Here is a 17,118-nt window from a genome sequence, read left to right on the forward strand (position 1 = left end):
TGACATTTAAACCAGTGGTGCCGTGTCGTTGGGTGTTTGTGTCGTGTGTCGTGCTCTTCCTCCTCCGCTTTTCTAACTCCTCTACACAGCTTTGCACGCGCTGTGTTTGGGTTGCAATTTTTCAGTGTCCTTTTACGGGATGTTGGGATGTTGTTTTGTTCGTGCCTTTTTTTTGATGGTTGAAATGTTTGACAAATAACTCGACGAAATGTAATTCCCGCTTGCTTGTGTTTGATTGATCGTTGAAAGCAATCGTGCATGGAAGTGTGTAGTTTTGACAACTGGTTCGGTTTCGTGCGGGATCGGGCTGGAACATAAACCATGATTGTTCGGAAGGTATGCCACGCTGGTTTGGAAATTGTGTCATCTTTCTGCACATAATTTACCCCCGGGTAGGCTGGTTGGCCCTTGTTGCATCATTGAGAGAACGGGGGGAAAGTGACTGCGTAAAGTGGCTCATCGTGTGGTCAAAGGCAGGAAGAATGAAACTGCTCGAGGGCAGGTTTTTGGAGCGCAAAAAGAAAGGTTTTTTGGCAAATAATTACTAAAAGGCAATTTTGAAAAGGAAAAGTCTCCAGCGTCGGTTTATTTCCACACTAACACTGTTCCCAACTCATCGGTCTAACACTTTCGATTGCCTCATAGCTGCAATTACAAAAGAAGTCGCCGTTAAAGCGTCCGTAAATCGTTGTGTCCTTTGTTGCTTGAAGCCGTCTCGCGGTATTAAGGGTTCGTTATACACATCACCGCTCCGGTCCAGCGTGCGAATCGCATCAACCGCTGTCCGTGTCCGTTAGGCGGTTTACCCCTTAACCTCTACCCAGGCGGGAACACACCTAGGCCGACGGTGTCGATCGATTCGGCATTCCGATTGAAGATGAGTTGGCTAAGCGCAGGCGTAGGCGCATACATTCGTTCCCCCGATGGTGGCCGCCACCGCGGTGTGAGCTTTCGCAAACCGGGCAAGCCTGGCAAAATACTATTTGCAATAATTGGGGTCACCAGTTTTATGTTTTGTCCGACCGGGACCGCATTGATGTGTCATGTCGTATCGCGCACACCACACACGTGTTTTGGCAGAATGGCGTCCCTTTCTTGGGTGGCGGAACGGCTCTGCGCAAGACGGGGTGAAGCGCACGGGATCACTGTTGTGCGGTTGTGACATTTAACTCAAACCGAAGTTTCCTAAGCAACCGATGCCCCCCTCAACCGTGGCCTTGTGTGGAAGGTGCTGGCTGCTTAGCGGTGATTGTCGTTGCAGTGTAGCCCGTGTTGCTCGAAATCGAAAGGATAAAAAACGGTTCCCGTAACTGCGTGCCGTACAGTTCTGGTCCTTCGAGCCGGATTGGAAGCACTCGCACTCGTTCGCCCGCTCGCTTGTCAGTCACAGACGAACACATCGGGGTGGGTCCAATTTGTCATAAACGCTTCATAAACGACATTATCACACTGGGACGTGTCGTGGATCTTGCATGAACTATAAAAAAACATGCAGGCGCTCGCCATCTACGTAATAGTGCGAAGGAAGTGCACATAATGCAACTTCCTTCACCCACTTCGGGTGTGTTACTAAAATACCCGTTTAATACCCAAACACCAATACGGTGCTTTCGGAAGTTCCCTCCAGTTTGCAATATTGTCGCTCGTGTTTTTTTGTCACTTCCAGCAACCAAACACCAGCCAACGAGGCTCAACGCCGAACGAACCAAGCGAGCAACAACTGAAGGGGTCTCCACTGGGTCATGGCTAACTGGCTGAGCGGATATTTTTATTTTTCGCCTTTCCACACCTTCCCCGCTCGCACGATCAATCGATCAACGCACCAACACACGACGAAGGTGACTTTCTTTCCCATTGGATGAGGGGAGGGGGAGGGGGGGGAGGTTTCGGGCTCAAAACTGAACCGACAAAAAACCTGATCCTTCTCGATTTAGCAAAATAACACTAACCGGACCCAGTGACAGGACAGGTTGACACACTCCGTTGAGAGAAGAAGAAGCGAGAAGGGGGTTGAGAGTCATTTCCGATTAATTAATAAGTGACCCGCGTAGTATAAGCGACCACGCACCGTGCACCGTGCGTGTGTCTAGCTGCCCCGAAATGGGAATGCTGTGCGAGTGTGCGTTAATAAAGGCACAAATCACGGTTCACGGTCCACCGGCTCCGGTCGAATCCGGTCCGATCGATTAGTCGGCGTAATATCGGCGTATCGATGAGATTAATCGAGTCAACGATATCCCGTTTCTTTGTTGGGGTGGTGGGCGACGGAACCGGCGGGAGCTTTGGGGAGGGCTTTTGGTGTTGGTGCTTGCGTATTATGTAGGTGAACGAGGGAGATTAGTGTAATGCATCGTCTTGTTGATGGGTTTATTTCGGGTTACAGCATAATATCGAGCTTTTGTTTTGTGCTTTGGTTGTTTGTTACTGTTTGTTTACTTTTTGAAACATGTGTTTTCTTTTGTTGTAGTTATTTATCATTCACTTGATCCTACTTATAAGTCTGTTGTCTGTTTAGGAGAAGTTTGATGAGCTTGTTTATTACTTTTGATTTTTTGTTGATGAATTTGGTTAGTGATTTTTACAGTTTGTTTTATCTTTTTTTTTTGTTCATTTCATTAACAAACACATTCTTTCAAATTACTTACTTTTATGAGTGATTTGCATTGTCTTAAATGTTTTGTTACTTCAATTAAGTTTACGTATGAGTGCATGCTTATAATGTAATAATTTATACTTTTTCTGATTTATTGTTTAATTGTGTTATTAAGGGGATTATGTTCCAAATAATTTCCCATGTATTGAAACTTAAACAGATCTCTTAATAGACGTTGAAGTAATGACTCCACCAATTAGGCAACTTTTGCGACTAACTCTCACTGACAGTGCATGAAATCGTATGAAAAGTGTACTCGCCTAACACACCGAGCGACATCACCGAACAGCAGGAATTCCCGTTCGATTTCGTTCCCCTTCGTGACAGGCCCCCACTAATTTATGCCCCTACCAAGAGTGTGTCCAATCGTTGTCAAGGAATTTGGACATCACAGTTGGTTTATGTTTAGTTTTTCCGATTTGATTCGTAGGAGCTGTAGAGCTGGCGAGGTCCGTTCATGCCCACCTGGAGCGTTCTTGGTTAGGCTTTTTTTTGGTTTTGTTGAGAAACTATGCAGATGCAGAAACCCGATCGTACGCATTTGGTATGCGTGTCGCATAGGGTTGTCGCGTTTTTCTTGAACCATTTAGAACTGGGCCCAGCGATCAGCGGGAACTGATGCTGCGTTAGCGAAACGCGACCGATCTGATTCTAAAGGTGCGTTCCAAATACCGAGGCGCGTGTCCATTCGCGTGGTATCGATATCTTCGCACTGGATGTCTGGGTATGAGCATGGGAAGGGCACACGGTGCCTTCGATCGGTGTGCCAAACCCGCATAGAACCGTGTCTAACCGAACGCCGATAAAGGTCACGTGTCCTTTTACCTTCGCCAGGGGTTTTTTTGTGTTGTTTACCCTTTTTTCCACTCGCTAGTTTTGTCCTAGTTTTTACCGGTCACAGGTTGTGCGGTGTGTGTGTGTGTGTGTACGCTGTGCACTCACCCCGTGGTAATAAAAACGTTCCGCGCAAAGTTGCAGAAAACCTCCTGCATCCCTCCCAAACAGTACGATGGGAGTGTGATAAAAGCCAAACGTGTTAGACAGTCCGCTTGTCCAACGGTTTGGATGATAATTGGATGCTTGTACCACACACAAACACACACACACGCTGGGCACTGGTTTTAAAGGTGTTTTAGTTTGTTTATTTACTTTGAAATGCAGTTAAAGGCAAAGCTACACAAAGGGGGGAAACATTGGCTTTGCATGCTTGCAGCTAGATGATGTCAAACCTGTCAGCCCGTGGGCCAGACACGCCGTTACAGAGTGAGTGACGTCTCGTTGCGGTGGGACGTTATGCACTAAATTCGATTAATAAATCCACCACGTGATGATCAGACTGATTTGCCTCGGTAAAGCTCAGTTTGGGAGCTTTCATTCACCGCACACCTTGATAAACAACCAATGTTTAGGGCAGTCTGGGAAAGGGAGTGCAAAAAGCAACATAAACTCGGCAACTCTACAATACACGGTCGCCATAAAATAGCGGAAAAACGTATCGTCTGTTGCAGCATTTAAAGCGTCTCACTTAACATTATCCTGCACTGGGAAGATAGCAAATATTCGGGATGCAATGTAAATGACAAAACGCTCCGTGCAGTGCGAGAAAATAAGAAGCTCCCTTTCGGTTGGCCAGAGATCGAGGTCGATAAAACAGATAGTGAAAGTCTAGCCCACACAAAGGAACACGATGGTGAAGCGTGGTGCAGCGTGGTGCGGGTTACTGAAGGTACGAAAATTGAAAATTGTCATGCAATCATTGTCTGGCGCATAGTTTTTATCGCTCTGTAGCTGTTCGTCTCGTGCTTTTTTGCTCGATAGGAAGTTCGTCGGGGACGGTGCACCGGGCGGTGTCACATTGTCATGTTTTGCTGTCAACCGCACAGGACACACAGGACACTGCACCGGAAAGCAGTTGTGTCGTGTGTGTGTGAGTGTGTTCTCGGTATCGGTGGGCGTCAGTCCACCCAATATGGTTAACCTTTCCCTGGTCGAGGTGTAAAGCTGGAAGCGTCTCCATCGTCCCGCTTGTTCGTCAAAAAATGGATGCTTTCGTGAGCATTCCTCCGGATGGCGATGACGGAGACGCGTCACGTCACGTTCCGGCCAGCAAACGGGAAAAATTTGAATAGTTCCCTTAATGCGAGTCGAGACCGTCGCGTTTGGCATATTATGCAAATTATTGGCAAGAGAAAAAAAAAGCACGGGAGAGAAAGAAAAGGAGCAAACACGGTGAGGCAGATTATCTCCCATCGAACCGGTTCGTTATCGGGAGGTTATCGAGTTTGGGTGGAGATCACGGAATGAGTGGGAAGCGTGATGATCGGGAACGAGTAAATGAAAAATTATAATAAAATCCAGTAAATATGAAACCCATCACACCGAAAAGGGCCACCGAACACTGGATGCACTGGAAAGGATGGAAAGGATGGATCTAGCAGAACTCCAAAACTCCTTACTCCAGGGACCGAGTGTGAACCAGCACCGGCACAAGCAGGCAGCCCTGGGCAACAAAGGACCACAGCCAGAGCAGAGCCCAGACCACAGCAAGCCAAAGCAGTGAAAGTGGAATAATGACAAGAAGCAGACGAAAGCAATAAAATTTATGATCCACTACCGTACCGCAATCGCTTCCATAGCGCGCTCACACAGAACTTTCAGCTTAGAGCTCGAAGCAGCAGCAGCAGCAGAACGAAAGCCACCCCGAAAACCAACCCTGGGCGCCACGACCGGACGAAAAATGGGACACACAGCACTGCGAAGAAGAAACAAATGGATCGGAGCGAATGTTTTGACGCGATTTCGGAGGGAGGAACAGGCGGAGACGACAGAAAGGGATTAAGTTTCCAAGTGCAGTGGAAATGAGGAAAAGTGCATTTGGTGCGCGCGGGGACGCGCTAGGCATCGTTGTACTTTTCGGGCTGGGGAAAAGGCTACGAAATTGATTAGAGACCCGGGAGAGCTCGAGCTCCTGTCCCCGGTTGGTGACACCATTTCGCCCGGGGCTCATCGCGATCATTGACTGCAACGCCATCGCCGTCGCCGCCGCCGCACGCCAGTCATCGTCGTCATCGGACCAATGCCATTGCCACTGTGCTCAGGGAGGGTCTGGCGATTTCGGTCGTCTGTGTAACACGAGCCCAGGGTTCGAGCTCTTTATTCGCGGACGGTTTGCTTTGGCAGACAGAGCCGTCACTCCAACAAAAAGGAAGAAAAAAAACAAGGACAAAAATGTCAACGGAAGGATGCGCGAGCTGAATTCGGGAGTGTGGAATGACAAATTCTGCAAACGCATCCTTTCGGTCTGCCCGGGACAGACCCCGGGACAGACAGGCAGAGTAAAGGGGGAAGCCTGCAATTGGAACATCCGATTCATCCGTGTCGACAGCGACAGGGAGCCTTTTATTTCGCTTTCCCGCGTGGCAGGAGAGGAGCAAGGTGGAGTTCCATTCTGCTTGAAAGTCTCGGTCTGGCGTCACCAGCAGCAGCAGCAGCAGCAGCAGCAGCATCACCAGCTATCGATGTCATTCTGGCAATTTAATAGCCATTTGGCCGTAGCCGTCGTCATTTAGCCCAGTGGGCACTTGGGTTTTATGACGGCCCGAAAATCCCCCCTCCGTTGACAGGGCGGCGTCTAGAGGTAGCAGGGCACAAACATCCAGACATTCCCGGGACATCCGGTGAGTGTGGCAGTTTGCTCCTGGGCACTCCCTGGAGCGAATCCTTTAACGTTCGATGGTTAAAATTCTCGATTGGACCACTTTAAATTTTTACTACCAGATTGCTGTGAGTGTGTGTATATTTTTTACTCTCACTTTTTAGACTTCATCCCAGTTTTTGGAAAGTAGAAGGTAGAATGCCTGACGCTTTGCTTTGTTTACGTTGGCAAATGGGATGGCTTTTTTTTGTTGACGGGACGAAGAAATTTTACGACCGTATCGTTATGGTGCGGTGAAGGAAGTGTATGAATATTAAGTAGCGATGAGATTGGAGAAGAAGTTCTGCTTCTTCGGGTTTGGTTGCTCTGAGGCAATGCGAATGCTGCCATTTTTGATAGTTTTGTCTGTTAGGGAGTATGAGTGCAGGAGTTTGAAGAAGTTGTGGCATGTTTGTCGTGTAATGATTTTGTTTTTGAGTCTCGATCGTATCTTCATGGGGGTTTGAATTCAAGACTTTAAGTCTACAAGAAGGAACTCCCGCTATGTCACTGACATTCCTTCAAAATTCTATTTCGATTAAGAGTGTTCTTTCCAGTTGAAGTTGAATTTCCCACTTACAACAATTCCCAACATTGCACTTTTCAAATTGAAACGTTTTACCAGTTACACACCAAGAACCCACGCGCGCGTACATCATCATCGCTTGAAGCTAAATCGAATTTTTATCACCATTGCCACAGTGTCACTGGGCAATCGAGAAGTTCATCCATGTCGTCATTTCGCTTGTATTTGTCTGTTTTTTTCCCCACGCACGACACAAAAGTCGCTCAAGCTTCCCGAGGACATGGACGACGCTGGAAATGATGGAACATCCTTAATTTTGTATACCATCAAAGAAGGGAAGTCCTCGGTGTGAGAGGAAAGCAAAAAGACCACAGGAACATAAGCACGAAGAGAACACTCAGAATGCTCATCAATACAATGTCCCGACGCCATCGTCAGCGTAATCGGCGGGTGATGTAATAAAGTTCGTCTCGGCTGCTTCCGAAGTTCTTCCGGCAACTGCGGGACATGAAACTTTGGGCACAGACAATCCGGTGGGGTGTGTGGTTGGCGATATATTTTATAACTCCATCAATCGGCCATCAATACACACACACACACACACATGTGTGTGTAGAACGTGCAACACCCTGGACAGCTTGTTCCCGGGGCGAGCGATGAACATATAACCGCGCCACACCCACACGGTTCCCAAACCCTTCCAATCGATCAGATTGACTGATTTATCGGTCGCTTGTTGGGACCGGAGTGGCCGGAAAGAAAGGGATCGAAACACTGTACTATCATCACATGGCATCATCATTTTGTCAATCAGTCAAACTTTCGGCGCGGAGATTGGAGCGTTCGCGGACGACCGTCCCAGAAAGGATGTCTAGATTAAGGAGCTTTTTTGTTGCGTTTATGTGTATGTGTGGCTGTCTCCGATGGTCACCCGATCAGTCAATCCCGTCAATCAGTTTCTCATTGAAGCTCACACAGCGGGAACGTTGAGGAGCAGCAAACGCAAAAAGAAAGCAAGACGACGCCCATTGACTGGGAAGTTATCGTGTGTGCGCGCGGATGTACTCGACCATGCTGACGTGTGTGACGTACGGAGCGTTTCGCAAATCCATAACGAGCGGTATTTCACCAGTCTCATCAGAAAACGTCAACAAAAAACCAGGATCAATTGGTCACGTACTGCACGTCCCGGAGCATAAAGCTGACCGTCCGAATCAAAGCGAGCGCGGCCCCATCCGTGAAACGTCATCCAATTAGTACTACACTAACACTCACCACCCTTGCCCAGGAGGTATTACTGGGTTTTGGGAGGGAGTTTAGAGCAACACTTTCATCATCGTTGGGGCGGAATTTGATTAACTTTTGCCCGGGAGAAGCGAAAATAAAGTGTATATCCCGTCTGGATATCGGGTTGAGTGGTAGGCGAAGGCAAAAAAAGGAGAAAAAAAGCATGCAGCATGAAATATTTCTTCAAACATCGCGTGAAAGGGAGCGGAAAAACTGCAACACACACAGCAATCGGCAAAAAAAAGCGAAGGGAAAAGAGTGAAAAACGTGTAAACTTTGCTAAATCACTTGGCTTTTTTGTTGTTGGGTGGGAAATGGGGGATAGAAGAGTGAAATTTTGGCTGCTACCGAAACAAGAATAAAGCTGCGATCGGGACGGGACGATAGAGGAAAAAGACTGATTTTGCCTTTCTTTCTTGTGAAGAAGCAGCAGCAGCAGGAGAGCATCCTGGAATGGCCTGGCTGGCTGCAGGTATTGAAAACATTTATTTTCCAACCTCCACTCCACCCTCGGTTGGAAAGTGTTTTCATGCTTTATTTTTGTGTGGGAAAGTGCTGCTGCTACTGCTGTTGTTAGAAGCGCCCCCCGGGGAGCCTTTTTAGCTAAATTCGAACGGAAAATCTCGTTCAGTGCACATGATGATGAAGGTAAGCTACCCGAAGGAAGGTGAAAAGCGGTCTCGGTCGGAAGGAAGGAACACGACGACGACGACGACGACCCCGAAGCAGCAAGCGAACAACTTTTGTTCGGCAAGTTTGTTGGCCTCGTTCTTTTTTGTTGTTGCTCTGCATGTTTTGTGCAGATGATTTTGTGGTTTAGGGGAATATTTTATCCTGCCGTACACACACACACACACAACGATAGCAAGCAGTTTTGGCAGACAGTGAGATGAGCCCGATGTAAAGAATATGCATCTTTCTTGCTGTTAACATTGCACACATTAAGTAAGATGTTAAAGACTTTGTTTGGTTTTAAAAATATTGAGCAATTATTTTACTTCCAAATAAGTTGTTGCGTTTTTTGTTAGCTTCCCCCTTTTCACAAGTGTATTGAACTCGGTGTCAGAACTTCTCAGAAGGAAAAATAACTGTAAGCAACTGCTATACCGACAGCGCAAAGGGACAGCAAGCTAAGCAGGACGGTCCTTTCCCCTTGAAACGAGTACATGGGCACACAACACACACTTACAAGTCTGGCAGGACGCAGGTTCACAGTACGAAGAGCATGCCTCTTCTTCGAGCTCTAAGCTGACAACGGGTTCGAGAAGGATCGTCTCGATCCGGCTCGGGTTGGTTCTGGGTGGACATAAATCAGTCGCCAGTAACAAGTGCACCTCGGGGCATTGTCGGGGCGGGAAGTGTTGTGTTAGAAGCTGGAAGTTGCATGCTAGAGTAGCAAAGACGTTAGTTTCACTTTTCACCCGGGAAATGGGGAACCATCTTTTGCTCGGATCAAAACGTGTGGTTCGTTTTTTCTTTCTTTCTGGATGAGCCGGTGACAAATGCTTGCCGGGGGCTTTTATAGTGGGAATCATTGATTCATGATGTAATAAATAAGGCACGAATTTGTGGCCAACTTCAGTCGTGGCGTCTAGCCGTTGGCCGTGTCTTATCACCAGAGCTCGACAGAGTATATGCGTGAGGATCATGTTCGGCTTCCAAGCAGCTACCAATGTCCTCTTGAAACTCTTAAAGAAAACCACGTGTTAATGTCTGTAAGTGTATTCGACAAGTGCCTAGACCCGTTTTTTGTTCGATCCCTTTCCTCAGCTTGTATTTCAACCCGGGAGTGAAATTGAAAACCCACTCGTTTGCGGGCACCAAGTCCGCTGTGTAAGTGCTCTCCGATCGTTTGTCGCTCGTAATGCGTAATGCGTTTGTAAGTTACCGTGTTAGAGCAGGGCGCCAGGCCCAGGCCCACGCCACACAGCACAGTGCCAATTGCATCTGGCAGTCTTTCGGCGACTCCGCAACCGTGCCATAAATGGACAATCACGATCGATTGGGACACGGGAACGAAACTACTACGACGGGGCTACACGTCATCGGTTATGTTCGGTCACTGCGATCACTGCGAGACCCGCGCTGGACCGTTACAGAAAAAGGCGGCGTCCATTTAGCTGCCTTCTGCACCTCCCTAGCCCACAGAGCGCACACCTTGGACGCGCGCATCAGCTTAGGGGCGTTGGCAACTTCACCTGCGATCGGGACCACGTGATAGCGCCCTGATTTTGCGCCAACGCACCGCAACAACCTGGGTGTAGTACACGGGTTGGAATGGTTCGGACCACCACCGTCACCTCTGCGACCTGTGCGGGAGATGCATCCTAGCCCAGGCCTGGCCCAACTGCCCGGTTTAGAGTGCAAGACACCTGGTACGGCGGGTCATAACCGAAAGGTGCACGGGTGTGCTAGTCACTAGACCTTATCGCGTTCACACGGCAACCAAGTGGTGGCTGGGAGCTCGGTGGTTACTGTCATAAATGGGTAAAAATGACATTTAAATTAAGGCTTTCCTTACGGTGCGCGGTGGGTCAGGTTCTCGTACCCGGGTTACGTTGGTTAGCTACATTGACAAATTCATTGCGATTACGCGAATTACTTACCCCGTTGGCAGGCACGTTGGCGTGAGATTCTGTTGGCCAGTGCGGCGTGGGACTCGCCCTAACCCGCCCGTGAGGGGGCAGATTTTTCATAACGCTTTAACGGAGGGAACATGAAACCCTTTAATGAAGCGTTTAATTAGGCTACTTAATATTCGGACGTTTTGAATGCTGAGTGTCGAAGAGAGGATAGGATTGCTGGAAATATTTCCACCTCTTCCAGTTGAGTTGTTACGTGTCTTGCAAGAGATCTTCCATCTTACAGAAGCGATAAACGACATTACGAGGGAATGTCTTTGTATCATCGTTCGTCATCGTTCATCGGAATATGTGATGGCAGTGCAACGTCCCCAATCCGACTAACGACTCTTTGTTCTTCTAACACACGTCCGCGGCCGAAGTGGGATGAAAGTATCTGGGTTAGTTAGAGGACGGAAGAATAGTCGCAAATTTGCGTCTAGCCTGCCTTCTGTTCACCTATGGTTTTGTATAACAAAGTAGGTGCTGAGTGCAGTGGCCTAGTGACAGCTCTTTATGTCATCTGCGGTGCGATCTGTGTGTGTGGGGCCGGCGCTGCTGCTCACGTCGAGGGTTGAGTGCTTGAGGTTTTGTTTTAGAATGTTTGAGAAAAGAGCGTTTTGGAATTCTTCGATCTACAGAGAGGGCCGGAGACGCGTGGAAAGAGCTGGAAGCTCCTCGTGTGCGTGTAGGAACACTTCTCCTCCCCCTTCTACACACCGACTCACACACACACGCGCAACGAAAACCCTTCCTTTTCTGTTGTTGCCGATCCGCATCACAACAACCGCTCACAAATCGGTTCCGAAGCTCGTAGGTGCAACGGAGATGCCAACAATCTCTTTCCAACGCCATTGCAACGCACTCAATGTGAGCTCGAGTCAAGCACCCGAAGTGATTACTCGGTCAAGGATAGCTCGACGTTGTTTATGTGCTTTCGAACTCCTCTCACGGCGCAGTTGCGGAACGCGTTCGAGAGCGCGCGAACACTGGCGGCAGACACTTGCGCACAAGCGCCCCTCGCACCAACACACGATGCGCAGAGCCGGAGCAGCATGACGTCTCACATGTCTGGTTTGGTGCGACCGAGTCAATGCTTCCTTAACTCCGGTTCTTCTTCACACACATACACACACTGATAGGACAGCCACAGGGTCAGCCATCCTTGTTCGGTGATCCTTTTTTGGGTAACGGTCGTGTAGGAAACGGGGCCTCTACGCACCAACGACATTCCGTCGATGCGTAAGGAAGCAAAGCAAAGCGCACGCGAGAGACTGTGAGTGCGTGCGTACGCATGAGGTGTAATGGACGATGGAGTTTGCCTTGAATTAATGGGTCGGTTGGAAAAAAGTGTCTTCGGAAACTAAATCTTGATACCGTTCCAAGAACCGTTGAGCTTATGTTGTAATGCTCGCCACAGATTGAGTGCAACGCGCCACACACAATCACAACCGCAACCACAGCAAGAAAACAACCCTCGCTTTTAAAGTGTAAAATAAATAAAACAAACATCACCCGGGGTAAATGCAATCACAGTGGCGCGACCCCAATGCATCGCTAATGTCCGGTATGTTGCGCGAAGGTACCCCAAAATCCGTATCGGATCTAACCTGGAAACATTGCGCGCTTGAATACGCAATGGCGTGCGCAACGGGTGCACGCAACCGGAATGCAAAACCGCTGCACCCGCGTCGACGCAGAGGGGCCGAAAATGTGCGTGCCGTGCATGGCCACCACACGTGACTGTGACGGACGGGCGGCGCTGTGGCGTGTTCCAAATTTTGCGTGCAATTTATCGCCTATCGGGGCGAGTGTGATCGTTCGTCAGGGCGGCTGCAAGTGTGTAGCAAAACGGGTGTAGGTGTTTCGAGCTGTAACAGCATTGATTTATATCGTTTTTTTGTGTGTAGGTTGCTACAAAAGATTCTGAGGAATGACGATTGAAGTTCGTCGCTTGGACTCACACATGTACAACCTTGTGTATCGATCAATGATCTCAAACTTCCACTCATTCCAAACAGCTTGCCCCAAAATCCGTCCAGTTTCGAATTGAAATAAAACCTTCAACCCATGAACATGTTTAATATCCTGCCTCGGACGGTAATTGTTTTGCACAGTGTGTCAGCAAGAAAAAAAAAAACTTCGAAGAAAATGCCCCCGAGGCATACATTCTCCAATTCGGGAACCAAAATCAACCGAAACTCCATTCCAACCCGATTGACAGGCCAACAAGGGCCTAACGAACGAAACCAACTGGCTGACAAATGGTTTTTGTATTTTCGGAGAGCACGGGTGAATGTTGAACTAAATTGGAGTGACACAAGAAGAAGAAGAAGCAAACAACAAGGCGCTAGGTTTCGCAATCAACACGACACGACACGTGTTGAGCTTTTCCTTGTTCTTGTCTCATCGCTCGATCACAGTGCAATGACGTCCAACGAGTTGCTGCTGCCATCTTGACGATCGGATTGTTTCAGAGCGTCTCAGAATGTCAAAAGTCACCTGCTGTTGACCCTTTCCAGCCCTCTCACTCTCGCTCTGTGGTACTGATTGCCTGCGCTCGGGCTTCTTGAGTAACCAAGTTGCCCAAAATGAGGAACTCGCGCGTTTGTGGGCTTGCTGATCTCGCCCATTGTCGCCTGCTGCAGAAAAAGCCTCCCTCGAATGACTGGTTATTTTTGGGGTGAGTGCAGATTACTACCTCACCACTCAACCACCCAGTTTCTCGGGCCAGTACCAACAAGCAGGGAAAAACTTGATTCGCCCGACAGACTTCAAGAAATAAGAAACGGTACAAGGAATCACCTTGAGCAGTCAACGCAACCGAACGCTTTTGGAGAATTGGTTGGCCCCTACCGTCTCCAAACCGGACCGATGCGTTCCGCTTTTAGGCATGTTTGGCTGTCCCAGCCATCGCACAAAACGGTAGTTTCGACCGTTCACACTCTCGGTTTCGTTTTGCATCTTCGACAGCCGGTTTTGTTATTTGTTGTTTTTTTGTCGCAGCCATGTTGGTACACTGTTACTACGCTACAATTTATTTCTTCTTCATCTTTCGCTGCTTTTGGGGGTCCGAATTTCTGCTTGCAAGCTCCCCAACTCACTCGGGGAACTGACCATGGGGAACCTTGGAAGTTTTTCGACCCCTGTGCAATCTTGCCGGCTCTCCGAGCGCGAGCGCAACGGAACGGTGGAGGGAAGGCAACGGTGCGCGTCCGCTACATCACTGACCGAGTCTGTGGAGCGGCTCAGTCGGTCAAGTTGTGCCCCGTCGGAGCGGCGAGTACGATTCGGCCCGGTTTTGGCCTTTTTCGCGCGCTCACAAAACCTCGCACCTGAAGGTAAAAGTTCAAAGCACTCGCTAGTGGGAAAACCTTCGCTTTCGAGAGCTTTCCGCTGTTTGGTGTTACTGTTGGTCGTGTTTTTGGCGGTGCGTATGCGTGATGCGGTGATGAGATGCGGCATACTTTGTAAAGATGCAGGGGCAGTGTAATGATGAGAACAATTATCGAGCATCGAACAATCGTGGCGGGAGATCATAGGCTGGTGCGATCTCAGGGATTTTGAGGGCTTAATGAACTGGTTGAGTACATCATACATCCATACACACGCTCACTAACTAGCTGCTAGTTGGTCCGAGATTGATGTTACTATTTTTGGCTTCTATTATTGTATTTTCCACACACATTGTTCCTGGCTTCCTTCAGATGAAGCCCTCTGGGCACCATGTAGATCGATGCAGCACACCAAACACGTTTCGTTCGCGGATGACATTCACTTCTTCACAACCACACACACAAGCACGTGTGCTCTGTGGTGGAGAAGTTTATTGTTTGCAATTTAGTAGGTCGCACCGACCAAACTTAGACACCAAAAACGGAGCTAGCGGAGCGGCTTAAGGTTTTGTCCGCCGTACGGCCGTGCTAATGAAAACCGAAAGGAAGGGAGTGCGAGAATTAGACGGGACGGGAGATTTGTGGTGTGGCTTTTTGGAGGGATTGGCCTGCAGGCAGTGGCTTCGGGGGAAGCGTGGCTCTACGGGACGCTGTCTGACTTTGTGTTGTGATGCTTCGTTCGAAAGCACTTAGTGGTGAAGGTTGCATAATATCTTCCTTTTAGTATTGCTGAGCAGCAATAGACAAGAAACGATCGTAACTAGATCATACTTAACCAGCAAAGCTATGAGGACAGGTTTTGGGTGTCTTGAAGTCGTAGTCTCCACAGTTCCCTATTTTAAGACCATGATAGAAGACTTAAATGCTGCTGGTACGATGTGTACACATGACTAAGGTATGGAGTATCGACAATCGATTGTGAGGTTTTATGGGCATCACGTTTTTCAAGGCTGAACACCCGTTAACAACCGTTCACATTTGCATGGTAAGAGGACCTACCTTCTCGTCCAGTGTGTGCACCTTTGAGGCTTGCATGACTTTCGCATTTACCTTAAATTTAGATGATAATTGTAAATTACCTCAAGCATGATATCAATAATTGAGGATTTAGTGTTCAAAATTACTCTCATAAAAGTTGATTTAATAAGCAATAGCTATAACTTTTTTGTGGTTCCATGTCTCATATAGGGCCTTGATAGATGGAGAGTTGAATATATTCTGATTTTGAATCATTTTAATGTTCGTAAAAAATAATTTGACCAATGAGACCCACGATAGGAATAGGTTACTTGAGGGAAGTTTGAATCCCATTGATTATGATTTGTGTTCTTCATGAAATCTTCACGTCAATTTCTTCACGGCTCTCTAATAACTTCAATGTCCGTAACGAAGATTTTGATTAATAGAAACCTTGACTGGAATATTTAACTCCAATGAGTTTTGAAGTCTTAGAACTGTGACATAAATTCTACTCGAATGTTCTGGACAAAAACAATTGGAGAGAGATCTTGGTGGGAGTCAATATCTTGGAAAGAACTCTCCAAATTCTAGAATTCTCGCGTGCTAAAACACATTCATCCACACGATCGTTCAAGATCCCACACACAAACACACCCCGCTTAGACGCACTTGCAATGAGCATGCAATTAAAGCCCCCAGGAGCGATCGCCCTCTCAGTAGGTCAGCTGAGCAGGTCATTATCGCTCGATTATGCATTGCGTTCCGCTTGAGGCGGGCGCAATATCGTTCTCTAGCGGTGCAAAACAATTCTCTACCACGCAAGCTACCACCCGCAGCAGCGGCAACGGCAACCGATTGTCGGGATGCTGCGGACCCGTCTAATGCCACTGCCTTGGCTGAAGGCTTCACGCGGTTGCATCTTTCGCGCACCGCACACATCGAGTTCACGCCGTGGGTTCATTGCCGTCCGACGCGCAATGGCACGCAACCGTGTTGCGCCCGTACGCAATAGCAACGCGGCGTGTACGGTTGCAATGTAGGTTAGTGAATTTCGCGCTTCCTTCCTCCCGCTCCTACTCGGACGAGTGCCTCCTACCCTGTTTGCTCTAAACTAGTAACAAAAAAACACCCCGAAAATGAATGAAACCCCCTGTTCGGTGGAGATCATCGCGCCACGTGGTGTGGTGGGAAGTGGCGCAGAGAAGCATCACCGTGGCTTTATTACACCGCGCGCAGCAGCAGCAGCAGCATGCGCAATCCGATTTGATGCAGCAGCAGCAACAGTGCGCCGATGAGAGTCGGATGTGGCCGCTTCGACATCTTCCGTCATCATCACGCAACCGTCCGCTAAAAGGTCGCCTGCCCAAAAGCTCCCCCACGAAAAGCCCCAAAAGTTGACCACGAAATACGTAGTCGCTCGGCAGGGAAAGCAAGACACAAGCAACCCACACACACACATACTCTCTCTCTCTCTATCTCTCTCTTTATCCGTCTCTTCATTTTCGTAAGCACCGGATGACGATGATGATGGCGTCGCTGTACGGAATGGCGGAATGGCGTCCGATCGCGCGGTGTGCGTATTGCGTAATAAACTTGCGCGCCTTCCACACTTCCACAACCGCGTGCGTCGACGATCTTGGGTGTAAATGCACAACAAAAAGTGGTGATTCTTCTCACAAAGTTGTTGTTGTAGTTTGTTGTAGTCGCTCTCGCTCTCACTTTCACTCGGGCCGCCCAGAGATCGCCTCGGGGGGAGAAGCCCCAAAAATCTGTGCCAATGGCCCGACCGGAGGTCGCGCACCAGCATCAAAACCGTTGGTGGGCTAGGTTGAATCGCTTCGCCACGAACGCTTGTGAGGGTTGAAGTTGTTGTGTGTGTGTGTTTTTTTGTGCGTATTTCTCGTTCCATTCTCCAGCCCGGTGTTGCTGGTGGCTTCTTTTTTTGCCTTCTCGCGTCTTCTCTCACGGCTTAGTTGGTAGAT

The 17,118-nt window shown here is 48.5% G+C and overlaps 1 protein-coding gene across 1 annotated transcript in view; it reads left to right on the forward strand.

The window, feature by feature from the left end:
* Positions 1–17,118, forward strand: part of LOC3290353 (ecdysone-induced protein 74EF) — a 212,501-nt gene that overhangs the window by 50,588 nt on the left and 144,795 nt on the right. The gene's annotated exons all lie outside the window — the stretch shown is intronic.

This window comes from Anopheles gambiae, chromosome 2 (assembly GCF_943734735.2).
Source record: "Anopheles gambiae chromosome 2, idAnoGambNW_F1_1, whole genome shotgun sequence".
NCBI lineage: Eukaryota > Metazoa > Arthropoda > Insecta > Diptera > Culicidae > Anopheles > Anopheles gambiae.